This window comes from Equus asinus, chromosome 3, assembly GCF_041296235.1.
Source record: "Equus asinus isolate D_3611 breed Donkey chromosome 3, EquAss-T2T_v2, whole genome shotgun sequence".
Taxonomy (NCBI): Eukaryota; Metazoa; Chordata; class Mammalia; order Perissodactyla; family Equidae; genus Equus; species Equus asinus.
In genome coordinates this window covers 96,975,108-96,990,902 of record NC_091792.1, presented here as the reverse complement: position 1 = coordinate 96,990,902, position 15,795 = coordinate 96,975,108, and the positions used below count along the sequence as shown (strand labels likewise).

At 38.5% G+C, this 15,795-nt stretch overlaps 1 protein-coding gene across 2 annotated transcripts in view; it reads right to left on the bottom strand.

Moving 5' to 3' along the window:
• RASGEF1B (RasGEF domain family member 1B) overlaps positions 1-15,795 on the bottom strand; it is a 698,380-nt gene that overhangs the window by 597,107 nt on the left and 85,478 nt on the right. The window contains exon 2 of one of the 2 annotated variants that reach the window (XM_070505531.1): positions 12,616-12,844. The exons of the other annotated variant lie outside the window; for it this stretch is intronic. The gene's annotated coding sequence lies outside the window, so the exon portion shown is untranslated. The remainder of the gene's footprint in view (positions 1-12,615; positions 12,845-15,795) is intronic. 2 annotated transcript variants of the gene reach the window in all.

Below are 15,795 nucleotides of genomic sequence, written 5' to 3'. Positions count from 1 at the left end.
ACATATTCCAATGTTAGGTACAGAAAAGTCTCCACTTAGAAACTACACTAAAAAGTGTTAACAAGAATAATTGCAGCAATGGGCTGTGAATCTATACCTTTGGCTGCCTGCAGATTTGACCACAGAGAAAAAATTCAAAGTTAGAAATTGTGGAAATGTAACTTGAAAAGGTTCTCAGTCTAGTCAACCCTGAACGAACACCACTAATATAAGGGAAAGAGGGGTGGCTACATACAAATAATGTACAATCAAAATCCACTTCTATTTCCTTATTGTTTGAAATTTTAAAATACACTAGGTCTCAGAGTTTTCAAGAATAATCATCACATCTATTGTGTTTTGGAAAGGCAGGAAATGAATGGGAGTGAGCATTCCATGGAGGAGAGTCAAAGGACAGAGCAGACAATTGAGAGCCAAACACTGGCTTGTTAAATTTAGAAATAACATGAAGCTGGAAGGAATAAAACTGAGATTCAGAGAAAGCCAATGATGGGCTGCAAAGATAGGCCAAATATTTTGAGATAAATATCCTAAACCTAAGGTTTAGAGTGGCAAGAAAAAAGTTCAGAGCAGGTGTGATATAATTTAACAGTCCTACATGTTTAAAAACACTCTGGAATAGTTGTTGACATATATTCAATGAGTCATCTGTGCCATTTGGCAGATCTAAGTCTGCGTTAACTGAAGCATGGAGTCCAAAGCAAAAGCATCTTCCTTGCTTATGATTCTAAGGTTACAACTTCCTCCTGAGATCTGAACCCAACTGTCAGCCAGAGGTAGGCTCTAGATTTAGGATTCCATGCGTTCACATCCAGTTTGCAAGGAGGCTCTCTGTGGAAGCTGGGGTCAGAGTATGCATTCTAATCTCTTGTTTGCATTTTCTCTTCCCCTTCCCATTCATCCTTCTCTGATCTACCAGTTCATGCCGTCAGGGTTATTTATTTAGTTACCAAAAATATGCATTACAACAAAAATGTTGGTGTAATTATCACCTTTCCATTGTAATTCTTACTCTTGATTCAGTATAGGCTAAGGATTAGATATAAAGATAGTGATCTCCCCAGCCCTTTGGAGCTCGTAGTAGCATCAAAGCAGGTGAGAGCAGTACCTGGCCCAGGAAGGCACTAATTAGTACTTGTTAAACATTGAATAACTCGGAGACAATGTTTCTAGTACTACTCAGTGAACAAAACAGAGAAAAGTCCTTGTCTTCATGAGGCTTATGTTACAGCAGGAGACAGACAATAAAGATAAACATGTAAAATATACAGTACAGTCGAGAGTAACAAGTTCTTCAGCAGATGCTATCACTTCCCTTCCTAGATTCCCTAGGCTCCTTTCCCCTCCACCCTGACCCCAGGCTCCTATCGTGAGCCTATGCAAAGCAGAGGGCTTCTTCTCTGGCATCTGGAGGACGCTTGCACAGACACAGAGATGGGAAGTGCCGGAAAGTTAAAGTGCCAACCCCACCCAGGGCAGCTCTCAACCATGGACTGATGAGAGATAGTGGATAAACACCCTAACTTCCTCATGCCTCAGACCTACTCCAAGGCATGTCCGTGCAGTCTCCCAGAGGTCCCCAGCAGGACTGAGTCCCAGTTGCCCACAGCAGTAACCTGCTAATTGCCACACTCTGACTTGGCTTCCTTCACTTCCCCATCTCCTTCTCCCACATCCTACTGGCCTTCCTGGGATCACCTCCCATATAAACAACTTGCACTTTGTCTAAGATCCTGCTTCTGAGCAAGACAAGGGTAAACACTAAAGGAAAACAAGATGTAGAAAAAGAGGAAATGAAGTATTGGGTAGGGTGAAATTTTAGATTGAGTGATCAGGAAAGGCTCCGCTGAAGTGATTTTGAAAAAAAAACTTGAATGGAAGGAGGAACGAGGTCATTGGAGTTCCAAAACAGGGTCATTGCCAAGCCTACCACACCGTATTACATTCAGAGACGTAGGGAAGCATTTGTTCAGCTTAGCGGGGTTTTTCCCTCCTCTGGTATTTGAAAATAAAGTGTTCATCCCTAGTAATTTGGTGAGGTTTGGATTTTCACTGCTAGAAGCAAAACATTGATTTTCCTTCACAGTATTTTGATATAAATGTATGTGAAGCCCTCAGGGCATCTTGCCCTCTTATTCTTATTATAATATGTCTCGTCAACTGTCTCGGCTCAAGGCCACAAAACTGACTCAGTACTGAGACAGTCTCTCTCAGAGGAATTCTCAACAAAATTTCACGAGTGCAGATATGACCGTGGTGGAGATTCATGTCACTTTCACTTAGAGCATCCAAGGAATAAAATGTCATTCCTTACAGTCACCCGAAGCTTACTGCATGACACACTGACCGCTATGTATAGTGACCTGCAATATATGCATTAAACATGTATATACAGAGAGAAAGACAATTTCACAGAACCACTGGCTTCTAAAATTAGAAGCTACCTCAATAGGTGAAGCTCTTTCTCAGAACAAGAATCCCTGCTCCATCATCCCTGATTGGTGGGTCACCCAGCTCCTGCTCAAACACTTCACTAGATGGATTCTCACTTCAAACAAGTTAACCTATTCCATTTTTTAACAACTTGTAAAATAATTCTTCATATTGACTGAAATGTATTTCTTTGTACTTCCTCAGTATTCCTTCTGGAATCATTAAAAAAAGCTAAATTCCTCTTCCTCATGGCAAATACGTTCCCCATAAATATCTTCTCTATATGAACGCATTTGCCACTCTGCTTTGACATGGTTTCAATATTTCTCATCATCCTGATGGCCTTCTTCCTGACACACTGTGTTTATCCCTGTCCTTGTCAAAGGCTGGCACTCAGAATCAAGCACTATAGTCTGCTGATGCACTGTTGGTTACTGTGGCCTGATCAAAAAGTCAATCACTAGGACTCCACTTTCCTTGGTCTAAAACAATACTTCTCTGATTCTGTCCCATTTTTTTCCTGGTTTTCTCCCAATTCTCCTTTGCTCACCTCTAAGACAACAGCATCCCTGGGGTTCTGCTGTTAGCACTCTAAAGCCCTCAGTGCGTATGCCTTCCTGGGATACACTTACCAATACTCATGGGCACAAGAACCATCTATAAGCCGACAACCCCCAAATCCTTATCTCCAGCTCTGACCCCCCGCCTTACCTAAGTCCCATGCCGAATGAATACTTCAAGTAGATATCCCGTAGGTCCTCAAACTCAACATATCTGAAGCCAATCTCAATATTTTACCTTATAAACTAGATCTATGTCCTCTACTCTGAATAACAATCTCATTTCTTCCCCAGCTAGAAATTACCAAAATATATCTCAAATCTTTCAACTTATTTCTATCTCCTTTTGCCAACTCCCTAGTCCAAATTACCAACATCTCTTTCCTAGATGATCCTATGGTTTCTGGATTTATTTCCCTACTACCTCTCCCCCTCTCTACCCCAACAAAACCCCAATCCATTCTCCAAACAGCAATCAGAATGGTCTTTCTAAAATGCAAGTATGATAATGCCACTTTTCTGCTTAAAATCCTTTGGTGGCAGAAGGGTGCCATGTATGTAGGGCTGTAATGGAAAATGATGTTGGATAGGTAGACATTGGCAAGATTAAAACTGACGCTAAAAAATAAAAATAATAAATAAATAAACTTTAAAAGTGTTGCAAAGGAGAATTCTTTCCTCACATACACAATCCCTGGGCCTCTCTGTGTGCATCCAATGAGTGAAGGGAGATATAAGAGAATCCTAGATTGGTTTGATTGATTTTCATAGGAAAGGGTCAAATTTACTCTAGAAGAAAATATACCAGGAGATAAGAGAGTAGGGACAAAAAGATAAAGCCAGCAAGGACTATTTTTGAACTTCTGAAGAATTCTAGGAGAATAAGAAAGCTCAGAGTCACCTACCATACCATACCAGTGAAACTTTGGGAAGATAAATGGGTAAAAGACTTTAAAAGTTTTGCAGCATGGTATGAATGTCATCTCCAGTTCACACTGTCCGAGAGATTACTGTAAAAAGTTTAACTGTTTTGCAATTATTTTTAGATGTTAGACAGGTGTTTCTGTGGCGGGAACAAAAAACAGGGATAAGCTCTAAGGTAAGAATGAAAAGGTCCAGCATCACTGGGGTTATAAATATAATAGAGTCAGATTTTTCTGCCTCCAAAATCTGCCTACTGTTTAGAATGGTATTAAATATAGCATTGCTTTAAGGTTTTGGATCTAAAGTACCATGACTTCCAAGTGCTCTGCCCCTCACTCCCACCCCAATTCCCAACCAAGTGTGAAAAACACTAGACTTGACAGTTCTATTTAAACAAAAGCGCAAAACTTACAAACTGATTGCAGGCTCACAATATTATACACCATGCACATCACAGACGCCTCACTGTAAAAATCTATCTGTATTATATAGTGGCCCCAAGATAGATATTTGACTCTTGGAATGCAATCCAGCTATTCTTACTGGGCTTAGTTAGAGATCATTTAAGATGCCAGTTTTATTATCGCACCTGACAAAGCCTTCCTACTGCCAAATTGCTTCTATCACAATAGCTTCCACTTTAAGCTGATAAGGGCTCAACAGGCCTTCCCAAAACTGATAGTGTGCCTGGACCAAAATTATTGTGAAAACAAAAGTTGCATGGGAAATTAGAGAAGCCGGGAGTGAGTCTAGGAGTGAGAATTCATCTCCCACAGACAGGTCCTCTCATTAGACACTATGTTGGAGATGATAGACTATGAGAGCTTTTGATCTGCTTCCCATAGCCTGGAGGTGACCATGGCAGGCACTTCTGGACCCAAGGGTGGGGATCTAGATCAGACTGCAGCCAGAGAATCCATTCCAGCAGGATGGCCTTTGGAGGAGTGCTCTAGGCCTACAAACCAGAGAAGTTTGAAGAGCAGGACTACAAAAGGTAAAATTTAAAAATAGGTCTGGACCAGAAGTGAGCATCTCTGTGACCCTCCCATTAGATCAAATTGGCCAAGGGATCTCTGAAACAGCCCCTGTGGGTGGTCCTCTGAATTAGGAACCACTTGGGCTTGAAGTGGACCGCCTATATCAGCAGGGATAATCTTGGCTGCCAGAAACAGCCTACTTAAATTTGCATCAACAATTAAGGAAATTTATTAGCTCCTAATAAGCAGTGATCAGATATGATTTGATCAGGGTTCTTGCTCATTTCTCTTCAATTCTCTTTCTATGTGTCTGCTTCAAGTTGGCTGCAGTAGTTTCAGGACTAACATCATAAACATGTCCAGAGGAAGAGAGGCATCCTGGTGCCTGGTGGCTCACCCTTAAAGCTCAAGAAAATGCTCTACTCAAGGTCCCCAGTAAGCTATTGTGACATACGTATATTCCAGATTCAATCACTGTGGTGGTAGGAACAGAACTGCCCTTACACCAATCAGGAACTCCCTGAACCTAGGGATGGGCTCAGCTTCCCCTGGGTCCATAAGCTGTGATGGCAAAACCGGATTCCTGGATTAAAAGGTAGGTGCTTGAGGGAAAGGGGAGAAGAACAGATGCTGGGAGAAAACCAACAATATCCTTTGTATTTCATGTGGTACCTTTGTGCTCTCCAGCATTTCCCTTTTCTTGGTTCACATTCCTGGGGTCCAAGAAGCCTAACAATGACCAAAGCAACAGTGGAGAGGAGTCTTGGATCCTGGTGTAAGTTTTAACCAATGCTGTGGGCTTGCCTTATGCAGTTTATATAGAATTAAAAATCACTGGCCCATTTCATTTCTTCCAGTGATGTGCCCAATTGTCAGTTCTATATTCTGACAGAGGCCCTTAAAAGCTCTATACTCAATTCTTTGGAATTGAGAATACTGAGTGATACTAATAATGAAGTCATATCTTTACAATACCTATCTTCATTCTTCACTGTCATTAAGCTGGAAAATTCAACTATTCAATATGATGATCATTTCCAGCCTTTGATAAGATTTTTCCATTTTCTCTCTTTTTTAACGCTTTTAAATTGTAATAAAGCTTTAAAGACTGAGCTGCCAATAGTTTCATTTGTCTATCTTTCAACTGTAATGAATACAGATGGGCACAGAGGAAAAAGAATCCAGGATTTGGTCTAATCCTATAATCTTTCTCATTTGCTTGTGAAAGGTTGAATAATTCCAGATGAATACCTTGTAATGCCACTGTTTTCTCATACCAGTGGTATATTTTTCTCATTGACACTAAAGAAATATTCAATATAATGTGCATGTATAAACTACAAAATGATAATAACCCACATATGAAAAGTCATAAGTAACCAGTCCAATCAGAAATAATGTGTAAGTCTGCATGCATATACACGCATCACTAAATACAGAAACACTTTCTAGAAGAGACCACAGATATGACTAAATGAAAAAAAATGCTGAGTGCATTTTCTGCCTCATAAAATAAGAAATCATCTTGTTTTTCCAACTATATTTGTCCAAATAACATAGTTGACATACCCATGTTGTGATAAGCTGTGACATTAAAATTCTTCCATTGGAGTCCACTTCAAAAATTTCACTTTACTTCCTTGCCATTTATCCGTCATTTGTCAGTCTAGTTATGTATGTGAAAAAAAAATTGACTTCTGGCTTGCTCACATATCTATGGAGAATTGATTCTTTCTACATAAATTTTACTCTGTTCCCCTAGTTAAAAAAAAAAAAATCAAACCCTAAGTGTTCCAGGTTCAGCAAAGCAGGAAGAATAAATTCAGGTCAATTTCCTTTGCTTAGGTGGTACAATGAGTAGTGTAGGGGAGGAAGACATTTCCTCTTCCCAAATGGGGGTTCGTCTGGCCGGAGAACGAATTAAATTCACATGAGACAGAATAGCAAGAGAAAATTAAACAAAGCTTTATGAGGAACCATGGCCCGGGGCCTTTCTTCCTTCGGGAAGAAAGGGCACCAAAGAAGTGGGGTGCACATAGTGGTTATATACCCCCAAACAGGGTGTTTCACATGTGATTGAAATGTCCCTACCACAGTAGTCACAAGATTGCCCTGTCAGCACAGTGCTTGATGGACACAGCAGGCAGTGGGTCTGCTATCTCTGCGGATGTGGCAGGAGGCAAGTCAATTGTCTGGAGCTGGGCGGTCACAGGTGAGCGCAGCAATCAGTTCCTAGCCTAAGGAAAGATGCTTAATCCTTAAAAAATGCCAACGTTGGGAGGGGAAGGGAAGTCAGTTACAGGAGGTTACCAGACAAGCACAATAAAATGCAGATTTAAGTCCTTGCCTTTGGTATTGATGAAGAGTTTCTAGAGAGAAGGTCATCGCCTCTCTTCTTCCTGGTACAGAGAGGGAGGCACCTTTTACAGATAGAGATTTACCTTACAAATGTAAACGTGTCCTAAGAAAGGGCAAGTTCCATTCCTCAGAGCCTCCTTCCCTGTCCCAGTTTATCAAAAGCAATCAGCCTCAAATAATCCTGGTGCCAAAGAGACATATCTTGGGGTGGCCAATTCCAGGTCCCCACAGTAGCTAAGATAATACAACTAATAAGTGCTGATGATCTAGTTATATGACACAGATGATAAGTAATAATCTTATAATCCACAGTGACCTCTGTCTACTAAATGAGAAAAATTGCATGAAAATGACAAACCTTTACAATGATGGAACAAAACAAGCTCTGGAAGGAAAATTTCTGGGTGAGGAGTGGTAGATAACTAGGAAGCCTGTATACTTCATTTTCAGTTTCATCTATCTCTGCTGAAAGTCTTTTACTTCAATTTCACCTTGTTGTCCACACTCCAACACTTTTCTCTTTAATATTCTGACTCAAATGTGTATAAAATCAAAATCCAACTCATTTGTCCCCATAACAGAGAAGTTAGAGTTAATTTCCAAATGAGATGAAAAAGTACAAGACACTTAAGACTTAAACTTACAAAGCATAGTTTCCTGATGCCAGCTCACTCAATTCATAAACCCTGTTTCATTTAACATCCTACCTCAGATGCGTTAAAAAGAACTAGGGAAAGGAATTTTGGGTTACTTTGCCTATGATTGGCACAAATCTGAAAGGGAACTAGGCACATAAAAAGGTTCAACCATGAAAATTCATTATTTTACAGACAGGCATATCTTCTTATTCAAACTCAAGCAAATTTAAATTAATAATCTCATCTTAATTGAAAGCATTCACTTGTCTTTCCTCCAGAAATTCTTGAGAAGCAAGAACACAGTCCTTTGGGCATTGAAGGCAAATTAAAAAAGGGTTCTGCTTTCATTAATGTAGACTGGGTGATTTAGACCAAACCTGTTACTGAGAATGACTTGAAAAGTTGAACAAATATTTTTTAAATGCCTGAAGGCACAGAGAGATAATAAGACAGTGAAGAATTACATAGCCATGGTCAGAAAAATACGGAAACTCAAGAAATGATCCTGTGATTTGGAGCCACTTTTCTACCAGAGAGCTTTGCCAATATTCCATAGAAGCAGCTGAGAGGTTAAGAAACTGAGGTTTTAACAGATTCACAGGGCTAGGAAGACAAAAACTGGAATTCAGAGCCCATTGGGAAGGTGGTAGTGGCTGATAAATCCCTCTCACCTCCCAGGCAAAGCGTTGAGATCCTTGAGGACCTGCCCACTATGAGTGAGGGTAAACTGAAAGCAGATAGCACCCACAGAGTAGAAACTCAACTTCCTTTCATTTCAAATGCTAATTAGATTAGGAAGATCCGAGATTGCTGATGTACCTAGCCTACATAAATGTAAATATAAATTTTCCCTGAGAGGAAGATAACATCCAGAGCTACAAATTATCTCTAGTTCTTCATAATCTTTGACCTCAACCAAAATAGCAAGGAACATGGGATGACAAGACAATATGACTAAAGACAAAACTAAACAACAGCAATCAAATATAGACCTACCAGAGATTAAAAAATGGAGTTAACAGATACAAACTTTAACAAAAATATGCTTAATATGTTCAAGGATACAAAAGATGAGATTTTTAATTTGGGAAGAGAACCAGAAATTATAAAAGAGAATCCAAGGAGAATTACAAAATTTTTAAATAAAATAATCAAAATTAAATATTTCATATGTGTAAACAGCATTCAAGACACAAAGGGAGAATTAATGAACTGGAAGATAAGTCAAAAATAGTCCAACTGAATGAAAAAGAAATGAGACGACTGACAGGATAAAAAGTGGGTAAGATATATAGAGGATATAGTGAAAGGGTAATCAGAATCTAAAAGGAAGAAAATAGAAGGAATGGAGAAATAATACTGAGAATTTTTCCCAAACTGGTTAAAGATATCAAACCACAGCTCCAAAATGCCCTATACCTCAAGCAAGAAAAATGCAAAGTAAAACCCACTTGAGCAAACCATAGTAAAATTGCCAAAAGAGAAAGACAAAAAGAAAAATCTTTAAAGCAGCTCCCTCAAAAAGAAATAGTGCCTTCAAAAAAGAAAATATCACTTTTCAACAGAAACAATGGAAGTCAAACAACAATGTATAATTTCTTCAAAGTGCTTCAAAGGAAAAAGCCTTCCAAACTATACCCAACAAAAATAATCTTTAAGGATGCTGGTAAAATAAGGACATTTTCAGGCAAACAAAAAACAAGAGAACCACTTCTGGACCCACATAAAAGGAAATACCAAAGTGTATCCTTTAGGCAAAAGAAAAATAATCCCAGGTAGAATATTAAAAATGTCAGAAATAAAGAGAGGAAAAAGTGGGAAGTAAACAAATATTGACTGTATAAAACAATAACACTAATATCTTGCAGGGCTTAAAATACAGAAAGAATCAAATACATGGTAAAAATAGGTTAGAATGAGTATAGATGGACTTAAAATATTCTAAGGTTCTTGAGTTTTCTTGGAAAAGGTAAAAGTACTAATTTATATTAAACTTGGATAAGTCAAGGATGTAGATTGTAATCTACAATCAAGAGTAACCATTAAAAGCATAGTGAAATATTTTATAATTAACCTGTTAATAGAGAAAAAGGAATAATAAAAATACTTAATTCAAAATAGGGCATGAAGGGAGAAGTCAAAAACAGATATGAAGATGGTAGATTATAACCAACTATGCCAGTAATTACACTAAATGTAAGTAAACTAAATATTCCAATTAAAAGGCAAAGATTGTGAGACTAGATTTTAAAAAATCAAAATCCTGAGGCTGGCTTGGTGGTATAGTGCTTAAGTTCGTATGCTCCACTTTGGCAGCCCAGGGTTCACAGGTTCAGATCGCTGGCATGGAAGTACACACCACACACCAAGCCATGCTGTGGCAGCATCTCACATACAAAAAAAACGAGGAAGATTGGCACAGATGTTAGCTCAGTGCCAATCTTCCTCACCAAAAAAAAAGTCAAATATTATATGCTGTTTGAAAGCGGAACACTTTAAAAAATAGAGATACAAAAATTTGTAAGTAAAGAATGGAAAAAGATATAATACATACATACTAATCAAAAGAAACCAATGTGGCCATATTAATATCAGATAAAATAGACTTTAAAACAAAAAGGTAAGAGAAAAAGAGGGATACAAAATCATAATGATAAAAGTTTTACTTGCCTAGGAAGTTTTAATAATTCTAAATTTATATCCCTAGTAATATGGCCTTACTGTATATGAACAAAATTTGACACAACTAAATAGAAATAGAGAAATCCACAAACATAGTGGGAGATTTTTAACGTCTTCTCAGTATCTGATTGAAGAGACAGACAAAAAAATAAAGATGTAGAGGATCTGAACATGATTGATGAACTTAAACTGAATGACATATATACAACAATATATCTAACAACTGCAGAAAACACCTTTTTTCAAAATTCCCCTCAGACATTTGTCAAAGTTGACATATTTTGAGTCATAAATCAAGTCTTAACTAATTTCAAAAGATTTAAGTCATACAGAGTACATTTTCTCACTATATTGAGGTAAGCTAGAAATCAGCACCAAATAATAACAAAAATCTTTATATATTTTAAAAATTAAAGTTATAAATAATCCATGAGTCAAAAAAGAAATTAAAATAGAAATCAGAAAATATTTTAAAATAGATTGTAAATAAAATACTACTTGTGGGATGCAAGAAAAGTTATGCTAAAAGGGAAATTTATAGTCTTTGTTTTTTTTCTTTAGATTGGCATCTGAGGTAACAACTGTTGCCAATCTTCTTCTTTTTTTTTTTCCTGCTTCCTCTCCCCAAATCCCCCCAGCACATAGTTGTACATTTTAGTTGTGGGTCTTTCCAGTTGTGGCATGTGGGATGCCACCTCAGAATGGCCTAACGAGTGGTGCCATGTCCGCACCCAGGATTTGAACTGGCAAAACCCTAGCCCACCCAAGTGGAGCACATGAACTTAACCACTCGGCCACAGGCCCTATAGTCTTAAATGTATATTTTAGAAAGAAGAATGGCTGAAATCTAATCATTCATCTCAGTAAGTTAGAAAAACAACAGCAAATTAAGCACAAAGAAAATAGAAGAAAGGAAATAATGAAGATAAGAACAGAAATCAATAAAACAGAAAAAAACATACAGTAGAGAGGAATAACAAAGTCAAAGATATTTTGAAAATACTTTTAAAATTTATAAACTCTGAAGCAACCAAAGTGTCCTTCTATGGAGGTAAGGATAAAGAAAATGTGGTATATATATACAATGGAATACTACTCAACCATAAAAAAAGACAAAATCATCCCATTTGCAACAACATGGATGGACCTTGAGGGTATTATGTCAAGAAAATAAGCCAGACAGAGAAAGACAGATACTTCATGATTTCACTTGTATATGGAAGATAACAAACACATGGATAAACAGAACAGATTAGTGGTTACCAGGGGGGAAGGGTATTGAGGGGTGGGTGAAAGGGGTAAAGGGGCACATATGTATGATGATGGGCAAAAATTAGACCACTGCTGGTAAGCAAGATGAAGTCTATTCAGAAATTGATAAACAATAATGTGAAATTACACAAAATTACAAAACCATTATGATCTCAATAAAATTACTGGGGAAAAAAATTGATAAACTGGTGAGACTAACCAAGAAAAATAGAAGACACAGATAACTAATCAGGAATAAAAAGGAACTTTACTACAGATAATAAACAGGAATTTAAAAAAGAGGATATTGTGAATAATTTATTCCAATAATTAAAAATTTTTAGTTAAAATGTACAATTTACTAGAAAATTGTAACATATCAAAATACAAGAAGAAATAGTAGAACTGAACAGTCCTACAACTACCAAAGACACTTCATCCATACTTTAAAACCTTCCCACAAAAATATCCCCAGCCCATTTTGTTTCACCAGTGAGTTCCACCAAACATTTAAATAAACTACAGAACTGCACTAATCATGCATAAATTCTTCAATTATCATATTTTTCAAAAATCTTACAGAAAACAGTAAAAAAGGAACTATTTTACAACTTGTTTTGTGAGGTCAACCTAACCTTGATATCAAAACCTGACAACGACATCACAAAAAACGAAAATTACAGGCCAATCTCGCTCGTGGACATAGATGAAAAATCCTAAACAAAAGATTCACAAATCAAATTCTCTGATATATATATAAAGGATAGTACATCATAACTGAATTGGGTTTACCTCAAGAACATATGGTAAGCTTAAAATTTAAAAATCAGTAATATAAGGGCTGGCCCCGTGGCCGAGTGGTTAGGTTGGCGTGCTCTGCTGCAGGCGGCCCAGTGTTTCATTGGTTCGGGTCCTGGGCGCAGACATGGCGCTGCTCATCGGGCCACGCTGGGGCGGCGTCCCGCATGCCACAACTGGAGGGGCCCACAACGAAGAATGTGCGGCTGTGTACCCGGGGGGGCTTTAGGGGAGAAAAAGGAAAAAAATAAAATCTTTAAAAAAAAATCAATAATATAATTCACTATACTAACAGAATAAAGGCAAAAAAGTATATGATCATCTTAATCAGAAAAAGGATTGATAAAATTTAACAGCAATTCATGATTAAATTTTTTTAAAACTCTTAGCAAACTAACATTATAAAAGAACCTCCTCGACTTTATAAATGTACATAAAACAAAACAGCAAACATCAAACTTGAAGATTTTCTTCTGAGATAGGAAAGAGAAGAAATGCCAAATATTACCAATTCTGTTCATTGTTTTATTGAAGATTCTAACTTATATGTTGTATATATAAAGAGAAAATTCAAAAGACTCTGCCCCATCCTCATAGGGTATCATCTCCATGCTTGTGCGTCAGCTGCACCTTGGAAAGACCGTTTTATCCCACTGTCTGGCTGGCAGCTTCCAGGTAACACAATATTTAACAGGACCAGTAGATCTAATGGTCGTGTGCCCACTGCCTCACCTCCTCTTCTGTATAGTAAGTCCTTAGCCCTCAAATAGTGGTGCTGGCTGAAGACCTGAACATAGGAAAGACAAATCCACACCTGAAATACACATCAATTTTGGTCAAGATGGAAGACATCCAATGTAATTTTTCAACAAATAGCTGGTTGCTCTCTTCAAGAGATGGTGCTGTACTGGGGACTCAGAGTTATCTCTGCTGCTGGAAGAGGAGACATGCAACAGTGGCAGTACTTAAGTCTCCTTGGTAAGTGGGAGTCCATGCAGTTGGGCCATACATAATTTCCATTCGTGCTACATTGGCTGCTCTGTTGAGGAGTCCAAATGTGCCAGCACTGGGATAGTCAATGGCAGACTGGCTGATGTCAACTGACTCGTTCTGTCTACTTGGCTGTTGAGTGTTTCATCTTTGAGGATGCTTTTTTGACTGGCATGAACATGTGACACACTTTATGCCCAATCCCATAAATCTATTTATATGCCTCTTCTACAGAGATTCTTATGTCTTATCTTCCAATATTTCTTATTCTAGGCCCCTGACCAACGATCCAAGCCATTCTCCATTGTCCATGAGTCTGTAGGCTTATCTCAGGCTATTTTTCTTTCCACACAAATTGAATGATCAGAGGCAATGACCAAAGCTCTGCCAATTAGGATGATTTCCTCTCACTACTCTCTTTCTGGGCCACCCCATGTGGGGCTACGGTGTAGCGGCAGTCCATTTTTGGCTTGTACCCACATACTGAACCGATTCATCTATGAACCAAATTCAGCCTCTTTCCTTTTTCATCAGCTGGTCATAATGAACTCTCCATGAGGTATAAACTGGGTTGGTCAGGACCAACAATAATCCATCATAAGACAGAAGTGGTATATCTAGAATCAGGCATGAGCAGGGCCAGAGTGCACAAATAAGCTACATGAGCAGGTAGCTCAAACATCCATGTCATCCACCACTGTTGCACTGGTACCTCTCACTCAGTTCATACCTCATGGTCACATGATGCTTCACAGTCAGATGCTCCATCTATATCACGTAAGCATGCAGGCTGAGTTGCCTATCCTGACCTGAGTTCTATCAGATCCACCAGGTCATGAATTGGGTAGACTCATCAGTAATTCACTGAGTGTCAGTGTTCCTTGCACCATAGCTAGCACCTTCTGATGAGCTCTTTCCTGCCACACTCAAAGTTAGAAGCCTTCTATGTCACTCAGCAAATGAGTCAAAGCAGTATTCTTAGGTGAAGAATATTGTACCTCCACAACATGAAAAAGACCTGTACTGCTTCTAAGTGGTAGAAGGTAAAAGTCGTAATAACGTGTTCTTTACTTTGGAGAGAACTCCCCAGCATGCTCCAACCATAAAACTTTTTCAAAACTTTACTAATGTGGCATATCTCTGACTTTTCATGAGGTTTTTCTCCCATCCTCTAGAGCACATGTGTCTTAACGAAGGCCTCCAACATTCTTGCTACTTATTGCTCATCCAGTTAACTCAATGTCATTGATACAGTAAATCAATACAATGTTCTAGAGAGTGCCCAGACGGACCAGATCTCTTTGGATTATATTAGGACTAAACATAGGAAAATTAACATATTCCTAGGTCAGGACCATTCTGTTGTCTATCCCACATGCATGCAAACTGTTTCTGATTCTCCCGGGGAAGAACTGGGATGAATATTTGCCAGATCACTGGCCATGATGTATCAAGCAAGTATCTGAAGCTTTGTTAATCTGCTCTAGAAAAGGTACTATATCTGGCACAGCAGCTACAACTAGAGGTACTACTTGGTTAATTAGTTTGCCTATTGTCATCCACCAGGATCCATCTGGTTTTTGTAGGACCAAACTGGTGCATTAAATAGAAATAAGATGAGGGCTACCATTCCTCCATCCTTTAGCTTTTTAAGGGGAGCATTTAATTTCTTCCTTGATTACCAAGATGTGAAATTGGTTTTCATCTACTGTTTTGGCCACGGGGTAGGGGAAGCTGGGCTTACAATTGGCATCTGAATTGCGGGGCAGGGGGAGGGCACTCTTGTAAGACTGAATCCTTAACCTATGGAATCTGATACTATCTCCAGGCAGATAGTGTTAGAATTAAGTTGAATTGTAGGACACCCAGCTGGAGTCCAAGAATTGCTTGGTGGTGTCAGGGAACCACTCCCCCCCGAAATCCCATGTTGCAATTGGGTCTAGGAACCCAAAATACAAGTGTTGGGGAAAATGTAGAGCAACTGAAACTCTCATATACTATTTGTGGGAATGTAAAGTGGTAAAACCACTTTGGAAAACAGTTTGTCACTTTCTTAAAGTTAAACATACACGTAAAATATAACCCAGTCATTCTACTCCTGGGTACTTACTAAAGAGAAATGAAAGCATACGTTCACATAACACCTACACACAAATGTTTGTAGCAGGAGGGGAGGCTGTTGAT